General features: G+C 36.7%; 1 protein-coding gene across 11 annotated transcripts in view; it reads right to left on the bottom strand.

Annotated features, from left to right (window-relative positions):
• LOC106882633 (tensin-1) overlaps positions 1-10,345 on the bottom strand; it is an 835,201-nt gene that overhangs the window by 614,938 nt on the left and 209,918 nt on the right. The gene's annotated exons all lie outside the window — the stretch shown is intronic.

Below are 10,345 nucleotides of genomic sequence, written 5' to 3'. Positions count from 1 at the left end.
GGTGGTGGTGGTGGTGGCAGTAGCAGCAGTAGTAGTAGTAGTAGTAGTAGTAGTAGTAGTAGTGGTGGTGGTGGTGGTGGTAGTGGCAGCAGCAGCAGCAGCAGCAGCAGAAGCAGTAGTTGTAGTAGTAGTAGTAGTTGCTAGTGTTGTTTATCCAGCTACTGTCAGCCACTTAACATTGAGGGTACAGAAGAGCATGAAAACAATGATTCTGCTGATGGTAATGATGGTGGCGGTGGTGGTAGTAGGGGTAGTGGTGGTAGTGATAGTGGTAGTAGAAGTGGCAGTGGTGATGGTGGTGGTGGTGCCTGTAGTGGGGTGGGGTGAGGATAGTGGGTGCAGTAGTAGATATGGTGGTGGTAGTGGTGGTGGAATTGATGGCAGTGGTAGTGGCTATAGTAGTGGTGATGATGGTGGTGGTGGCTTTGATGGTAGTGGAGTAAGGATAATGATGATGATCATGATGATAGTAATAGTGGGTGGTGGTGGGTAGTATTAGTGGTGATAGTGATGATGGTGGTGGTTATAGTAGTGGTATTGGTGGTGGTGGTGGTGGTGCTATGTGGTGATGACATGATGACAATATAAGTGGTATGATATGGCTAATTATCTCTGCATTATCTAATTCACTCCTTTATTTTCTAAGAAGAGTAGAGTTTGACATGAGAAAGATATAGCTGCTATTTCTAGCAGGTGAAGCAACCATATAGGAGCCCCTTCATTTAGTGAGTTTGCTGTTGTTGTCATTGTTGCTACTGTTCAGTCCTGACTAATCCCGATTGAACAAATCTATGATCAAAAGGTAATCCACAGGTGTTTCTTACCTATGTAGCTTTAACTTGGTTTTGTCTGATGTTCTAATTCATCAATCAATTATTCACTTGACAAACCAGTCAATCAGTCAGTTAATTAATCAATCAATTAACCAATCAGTCAACCAACTAACTAATCAATTAGTCAGTCAATCAGTAAGTCAGTCAGTCAGTCAGTTAGTCAATCAATCAATCAATCATGGTATGCATGGGCGACTACTGGCTTTCCTTAAACAACCTTGCCTGAACTCGTGCCTCAGAGGGGAGCTTTCTAGGTGCAATTCCATGGTCATTCATGACCGAAGGGGGTCTTTACCCTTTTTTTTTTACATTGGAGATCATTCAACATGGTATTTCAATGTGACATAAACTATCAAATTAAACCTAGTTAAGAGTTTCTTTTTTGATCAATGTTACAAAATAAAAATAAAAAATATAGCATATAAAGGAGCAGACATGGCTGTGCAATGAAGAAATTAAGAAACTTGCTTTTCACTTTCTAATCCCACTGTGCAACACCTTAAATAAGTGTCTTCCATTATAGCCCCAAACTGATTATGAATGAATTTGGTGGGTGGAAACTGTGGGACCAATTTCGTGCAAGCATGCTAGCATGCTGGCAAAATGCTGCTCCTCTAAGTGAAAACTTTATCTGTCATTGTGGTTTTGTAGCATGGAGCAAAGCTGGCTTGCCATCCACTCAAGAAAACACACAGTGAATGATCCACAAGCCTTCTAGCAAACTGAGTCCTCAACTTGTTCCATTTGCCAAAAGGTATGCAAGGCACCAGCAGACCTCAAGAGACACATGCATGTCTAAAGAATCGATCACACACACACACATGTATGTACATATGATGATGATGATGATGATGATGAGGAGGATGAGGATGATGATGATGATGATGATGATGATATATATGCATGTGTGTGTGTGTGTGTGTGTGTCTATGTAGGTGTGTCAATGTGTTTGTCTGCCACTACTTGACAACCAGTGTTGGTTTGTTTACATCTCTGTAACTTAGTGGTTCAGCCATAGTGACTGATAGAATAAGTGCCAGACTTTAAAAAAACAAGAACTGAGGTTGATTTATTCAAATAAACTCTTTGAGGAAAATTCTTAGCATGAAACAAATAGAAGACAGAAAGATAAAAGACACGATAAAATATAATTAAAAAAATAAACAAAAACAAAAGCTAAAAGCAAGACAAAATTATTTTTAAAAAGTATATTTGGAACGACTGTCATAGAAACCAGCTGTTCTTTAATTTTAATCTGTTTTCAGATGAGAAATATATAAATAAAATAAGACAAAAAGTAAAAAATGATGATATTAAAAGGAAATAATAAAAAGTAGGAATTATTCAATCTAATGATATCCCAGTCGCAAATAATAGTTTATGATTCTCACCAAAATACAGATTTCTGTGAAAGATTAACTCTATGTTTGGATATACAGATATAGTGGTCATCATCATCATCATCATCATCATCATCATTTAACGTCCGCTTTCCATGCTAGCATGGATTGGACGATTTGACTGAGGACTGGTGAAGCAGATGGCTACACCAGGCTCCAATCTGATTTGGCAGAGTTTCTACAGCTGGATGCCCTTCCTAACGCCAACCACTCCGAGAGTGTAGTGGGTGCTTTTACATGCCACTGAAACGATCGTGTGGTTAAAAAGTTTACCTTGTAGATATCTAGTTTTAGATTTGTTCTTACCAGTGGTATGTAGTGGTTGTTGTATTGGGTGTGCTGCCACACCCAATGCCACTGAATTTCAAGCAGTGGTATAACAAAGGTTTTCCATTAAGATTTGGGATTAGATTAATGAGTAAGGTTAGTATTTATAAAGAATTTGCCATTTTTGATGGCAAACACACCTAACACACCTGGAATATGTGCCCCTGGTTCTTAGTATATGACTTATTGGATTAGTATCTCCTGCCTTAATCTCTTTTCTACAAAATCCTTGAGTGAAATTTACAGGAATGGAAACTTTATGTGAGAGCTGACCGCCTGACTGGCCTTCGTGCCGGTGGCACATAAAAGCATCCACTACACTCTTGGAGTGGTTGGCATTAGGAAGGGCATCCAGCTGTAGAAACTCTGCCAAATCAGATTGGAGCCTGGTGTAGCCATCTGGTTTCACCAGTCCTCAGTCAAATTGTCCAACCCATGCTAGCATGGAAAGCGGACGTTAAACGATGATGATGATGATGATACTGTGCCTCGTTTTGAGTGACTTCGCAGCACTAATGAGGCCTTGAACATTTTTTTTCCCGTTTTTTTTTTTAGCAGAGTCCACTCAGTTATGCTGTAACATATGTTTTTGCTAGGTTTCCAGTCAGAGGATAATTCCACCCATCCATCTAAGCCTCAGAGCCCCTAAAAAGTGTCATAAGAGCTATAATGGATGGATGCTACTGACAATTGATATTAGTTCTACCCCATAGTGTCTATGGAAAAAAAAGAGCAACAAAATCATTTAAAATGGCTTTGTTCGGATACAATTATGTCTAGGGATTAGAAGTTGTAATCAAATGTGTGTATGTGCGAGTGTGTGTGTGTGTGTGTGTGTGTGTGTGTGTGTGCACTTGGATCTATGCACATGTGCATGTTGAAAAGTGAAAAAGAATATGAGAGTAAGTGTGAGTGTGTGTGTGTGTGTGTATATATACAGGCATAGATATAGATATGTGTGTGTGTATGTGTGTGTTTAAATATATAGGTTTGTATGCAACTAAATGTATATATTATCAGTGTTAATAGTAAAATGCCCCAGTCTTTCTTTTTCTTTTTTTGGTTCATTTTCTCTTCCTCTACCTTACACACATATACTTGATTACACACACACACACACACATACACACACACACACACGCACACACAGAGTCAAATTAAACAAATGTACAATCACACAATGTTGCACTGACAGACTTGAACTATTAATAAATGTACCATATGCTACATACACATGTCACATACATGTATGCATATAATATATGTGTGTTTATACATGCATATGTGTGTACATTAGAGTAGCCCTTATTTTTCAACTTTCTAAAATTTTAGCTCCCACCCCCACTATCTTGTTCCAATTAACAATAAAACAATCTATTCAAAATTTTAGCTCAATTGAACAACTGCAAGGCAATCCTCATCAACCATAAAGTTTGTTTTACAGATCATTACTGAAAACCGTGGTGGTGGTGGTGGGGGGGGCTATCTGTAGCGTACTCCTTAAGGGAAACTTCTCTCTCTCTCTCTGTTATATATACATGAATACAGACATAGTAGATGACAGCTAGCCTTCTACTGCACCTTTGGACCCTGTTGTGTCCACCACTCTGATTGGTTGGCATTGGCGCAATTTATCTCTTGCTCTATTGCGTGCCAAGATGCACCCCAACCAATTGCAGCCTTCATCATTTTCAAGGAAAATACCTGTACATCCGGCTTTGCAGCTCCAGTCAAACCATCCAACCCACACCAGCATGGAAAACGTAAGTTAAATAATGATGATGATGACATTGTAAATTTTAAAGATGATTTAATGACCTCTTAGAAGAGAGAGATAGAGGAGAGGCTATCAAAGCTCATTCTCAATGGTTAAGTTGAGAGATACTGAGACACTGGATCAGGATTCTACTAATTTTATGTAAAGTATGATCTCTGCTGAACTAAAACATTAATCATGAGTTGATACATACAAAAACCTGGACATCTATGCAAATAAGATTTCATTTGAGCAATGATAAAAAAAATTGCTCTAGACTTGCATGTATTCAAAAGAGCAAACATTAGTTTGGAATAGTAAACGGTAAAGGCAGTTATTGAGGTAAAACTTCAATTTTCTTTTTTAATCTGAAAACAAAAAATACTTTTGATTTTAGCAAACTTAATGAAAGTGATATGAGAGAAGTGTATCAGCTTGACCTCACGAATCAATATGTCGCATTAAATACAGAAACAGATATAGATCAGTGGTAGAGTTAAATTCAAAGACATTACATGTCAGACAGCTAGAAATCAAATTGGAAGACAGACAGGAAGATGTAATGTGTAGTAGATATATCAACAGAGACATGAGATGTTATGGATAAGTGATGAGAATAGACAGCTGTGATGCTACAAGACACTAAAGAGCAGTGTAAAGCACTGGACAAAAACATTACTGCAACAATAAAAGTGGGTTGAAGGCCAGACAAAAATAAGAGGAAGTGCTGATATGAGACATGATTCAAAAATCATTTACAGTAATCAAGTGACTGACAGGACATAGAAGCAGCAATGGAAGGGTGGCTGTCTAAAAAGAGAAGAGGACAAGAATAAAAGATGTATGGAACATTTTAAAGAAGTGCTAAATCAACCTGAACCTGATGAGCTTTTACATGTGACTATATAAATGATCTTGACATAAATATTGACAAAATTACATTGGATGAAGTTTGGATTAATTAAAAAAATAACAAAGATGCAGGTTCACATGAAATTGCTGGTGATCTTAGGGAAGGTGCATGGTTTAGTGGTTAGGGTATTTGGTTCATGATCTTAAGGTCATGAGTTCGATTCCTGGTGGTGTGTTGTGTCCTTGAGCAAGACACTTTATTTCACATTGCTCCTGTCCACTCAGCTGGCAAAAATGAGAAGTACCTGTATTTCAAAGGACCAACCTTGTCAAACTGTGTCATGCTGAACCTCCCTGAGAGCTATGTTAAGGGTAGATGTGCACATTAATTTTATGAGCAAGCTGTTCTGGTAAATGGATCAACTGGAACCCTTGTCATCATAACTGATGGAATGCCAGTTTACTGGTGCACTTGTTAGATACCGAGGACCACAAGGTCTAGTCCTTGTTTCAGTGTAGTGGCTTATGTAACTCAATGACCCTGAGAGCTATGCCAACAGAGTAGGGGCTCCCATGCTGGAAGGGTCAAATAGTAGAGGCCAGCCTAATATGAACTGCCTCTTCCCAGAGGTAAAAATGGGTTTGTGTAGGGCCAACACTCCTATCTAGAAAAAAGCTAAGTTACAGAAACTTTGATGACAATTCAGTACCAATAAAACCTGGAGGAGGAAACAACCCCACCCCCACCAACTCAAGATTAGTGGAAGAAAATTATCAATGGTTTGTGTTCCATAGGAAGTCAAAGGTTTAAGTAAGTACAAGAGGCACTGTCATATTGCTGATGTGATATATATGACTGAATAAAAGAAAATGGATGGGAAATAAGAATGGATACAAAAATGGAGAGTAGGATAGAGAGGGAGAAGATGAAGAGAGAGAGAGAGAACAAGAGGGAGAGTGAAATAAATAAGGAGGAAGAGAAGAAAGAAGTAAAGAGAGAGAGAGAGAGAGAGAGTAGAGCGGCAAGGATGTGTGCATGTGAACAGCTTGAGAATGAATACTTAAAATATGTTGATGAGTAGCAGAGTTTGGGAAGCATCACAAATTAAGGAGAAGCCACCAATTGGTGGCATCTGAATAGAATAAAAGATGCAAGGCAAGAAGATATATAACTAAGTACCAGTGAACATATTTAATATAGCATAAAAATACCTAATTTGAAATACTTATGCAGTGAAAACAAGAAAACATTAACCCAGGCATTCATAGTACTGTAATCATTTCAGGAAGCATAGGAAATAACTCTAGGCATGTTTCAGTCAAATTGGATCTTTTCAGCAAAGCATACATGTCCCCCCTACTTTATTGAAGTGGTGACAAGAGAATTAGTGAGAAGGATTATAACATTGCAACCTGAATAAGTGTGGAAAAATTGATGTTTTAATGTTTTAGAAGATATATAGTCAGGTAGTAGAAAATTTGTTCCATACACACACACACACACACACACGCACATGTACACACACATATATGAGTGTGTGTGTGTGTGTGTGTGTGTGTGTGTGTGTGTGTGTGTGTGTGTGTGTGTGTGTGTGTGTGTGTGTTGTGTGTGTGTGTGTGTTGTATCTGTGTGTGTTGTATCTGTGTGTGTCTTTGTATGTTTTCTGAAAACATTCTTTAAAATGCAGAAAAATGAGATGATTCTACTTCATTTAATTTCTTTATCATCTCTATAAAACAGATTGGAATGAGCAGTCAGTATTCAAAACTATTGCTGTCCAGACACCTGAAGACAAAGAAGCTGAGTGTGATGAATTCTTGAACACAAATTTACAATGGAAAACAAACCAAGAATCACAAAGCAAGATATTTATGAATAAAACTTCTAAAAATCAAACATGGCCCCAAGCACCCTGACAAATAATTCTCATTGGAATGGTTTTTGCAATAGGAAGTATTCCAAACCAAACCAAACTGAATATTACAATTTTCAGAAGAAAGCAGAAGCTGGAAATAAAAATTTGTCTTTATAAGTTTCTTAGTATCAAATAACATCAGCTAGTAGCAGAATTTCAGGTTTTGCAGCTGAACATCAAGCTGATTGTAAAATTAACTTCTTGGTAAAAAGACTGACTGATATTCTGAGAGATTGCTTCAGAATGCTTGTATAAATACAAGAGAAGAGCTAGTAAGAATTGGTGAATCAATGGGACGTCTCTTGAACAAATAATATTCACCAGCAGTGACCTTAGAATAAACACATGACAAAAGAGACTGCTACGATGTTACTATCAAACCTACAGATGACGCTTCAAAATGGCGCATGGTTCTCCACTGTTGCTGTTTCTGATGATTTAAAAAAAGAAAATCGTGTTCATCGGGAAGACATATTTATTTTATTCTATTCATTTTATTTTTATTTGCTTCTTTGCTTTGAAGGGTGGATACATATGAATTCATAATGAATATCTTGGAATTTCTAACCAAAATGCCAACTACTGGCAGAGATAGAGACATACAAGATAAAATCTGTTTGATGATTACATACATAATTCATTGCCCAAATTGGTACTGGCACCAGAAACTATTTTAAGCTGACAGTTTTCTGCAGTTAAGTCATCAGTAAATTGAAAAGTGATGCAAATACTTATAAAATCATCTACTGAAATATGTCAGATTTATTTTTCATTCTGATTACTTTCGAAATATGTTTATCATATAATATTTCTGTTGTTATTTATATTGTTATTACTATTATTTTTTTTTACATCTGGTTATACTTCTATTTCCATGGGTTTGATAGCTGTGCAAATTTCAAAACAGTTTTAATTACTCTAGATCAGGTAATTTTTATAGCTTCAAGCTCACTTCCTCATATCAATACCTTCAATATGAAGCAGAAACAGCCAGTGTTTATTCAAGAATCTAGAACTAGACAACGTTAAGGAGTGTACAGTCTTTAACCTTTTTGTTATCATATATCTGTTGAAATGCACCTCATTATTTCATTTAAACTTGGAAATAACGAATGTAGCAAAATATTCATGCCATTATAATGCTGGTGTTTGGAACATAAATTAACATGAAATTTTAATGAGATTTTAATTTAGATCATATTGAAACAGGAAGTTTATATCACAGAACCAAGGGTGGCCTCAGGCAGATTGGAATCAAAGGGGTTGAAGCATGATTCTTATTACCAAAATTGGTTTGAGTTTGCTCTGGCTTCATTGCTGGAGCAGAGACATCTTAACTGCATTATAGGTTTCCCCAGGCAAAGTAAAGTATTGGAAGTCCTACGCACATGACTATAACAAGCCCCTAGATATATGAGGCCACTTGGTAACTGTTCACTATGCCGTGACTTAAGATGATATTTAACAAGATTTGAAGTCATGAACTTTGATGTCTATTCTTCAACACCTTCATCTATTTAGTGCTGAATCATAGAATTACAAACGATTCTGCAATACAACACTGAAAGCATGGACCAATTATAGAGTATTCTTTACTAATGGTTAAAAAATACCCAAAAGAAATAAAAGAATAACAAAATTCTACCCTCCTACCCACTTCACGCAAAGAAAAGTGAAAATATAAAAGGAAAATAAAGCATGATAAAATCGAGAATTTAAGGTTAAATTATGTTTTAAAATGGTTTTTAATGCCTGAAAATAAATTTATTTTGAATGTTGCTGTGCAAGAAAACATTTTCACTCAACATGCTTACATCTCCCAGCTGACTCGTTTAACTGTATTTTCTTTTTTAATTTGATAGCAAAAACAAAAATAATAAATTTTAAATATATGTAAATTTAAAAGAAGTAAACAATCTCTATAAATAAATATGAATAAATAATCAAATGATAAAAAAAAATAATAATAAAATGAAAATTGGAAAAAAAGAAAAGGAAAAATGTATCAATATCATGAAAATAAACATTCTACATAAAAATTGTGAGGAGAAAAAAATATAAAATAATTAAGGAAATTCCCAGAAAGTATTTTCAAAATAAAATACACACAGACACACAGACACACACACACACACACACATGTACAAACACAGATACACACACAAACACGCTAACAAATGAAAAAGAAAAATAGAAAGAACTGATGTGTGTCAATTTTAATTCTCATAGTTACTATGGCAACTAGTCATGTGATTGGAACGCAACAGAACTTGCTTCTGTGACAAATAGAACATTCAATGAAATTGATGGCAGATTAGGAAATTGGTAAAGTCTCAAAACTGATCTCCTATCATCATGTTTTTGATTTGCCTTAGATTTAATATACGCATACAAACACATTCAAGTGTTTACACAGATATATATATGTGTGTGCATATATATGTGTCTATTATAACTAATATATAAATTTCGTTCTGCCTGTCTGTCTGTTTGTGCACTTATAACTCGAGTTTTGTTCATCCGATCATGTTGAAATTTTAAATTTAAAGGGGAGAGTGGGGCATTCTGTAATCTAAAAAGATTTTCAAAATTGTCAGTTTCAAAGTAGGAATCACTATTTTTGTAATCTTTTTGTCTTGTTTCTTCCACCATTAAAAGCAACGAGTTGCTCAGACAGCCAGCACATACCATTTCACTGGCAACAAGGGGAGTATTAGATGACAGTCAACCTCCAGGAAGACTCCCTCCTCGGACTTTTCCATGAAGCACTTCCCCCATTTCCTCCTCTTCAGCTCCCCCTCCTTGAACTTTTCCAGGAAGTCCCCCTTGGACCTTTCCAGGAAGTACTCCCTCCATTCCAGGTCCCCTCCTTGGAATTTTCCAGGAAGTCGAGGAAGGGGAGGATGGGGGAAAGGGAGGGAGGATTTCATCCTAAAATGCCTGATAAAACGTAGAGGTTATGGTGAGGGGCACATTAGCCTAAGTGCTGGATTAATTGACGCTGTGCAGGCGGGCAGTCTAGCCGGATTAAATGTAGGGTGTGGTGGGGATCAGTATAGACTAAGTGCCGGAGTAAATGTAGGCCATGGTAAGTTGGGCCGAAGTTTAGCCTAAGAGCTGGATTAAACATAGGCCCTGGCTAGAGGGGTAGTCTAGCCTCAGTGCCAGATAAAACATATGTTGTGGGGGGGGACGTTCTCTTGATGTATATATATATTTGTGTGTGTGTATATATATGTATATATATATATATATATATAT

Source organism: Octopus bimaculoides, chromosome 8 (genome assembly GCF_001194135.2).
Source record: "Octopus bimaculoides isolate UCB-OBI-ISO-001 chromosome 8, ASM119413v2, whole genome shotgun sequence".
NCBI lineage: Eukaryota > Metazoa > Mollusca > Cephalopoda > Octopoda > Octopodidae > Octopus > Octopus bimaculoides.
This window is presented reverse-complemented; position numbering and strand designations above follow the sequence as displayed.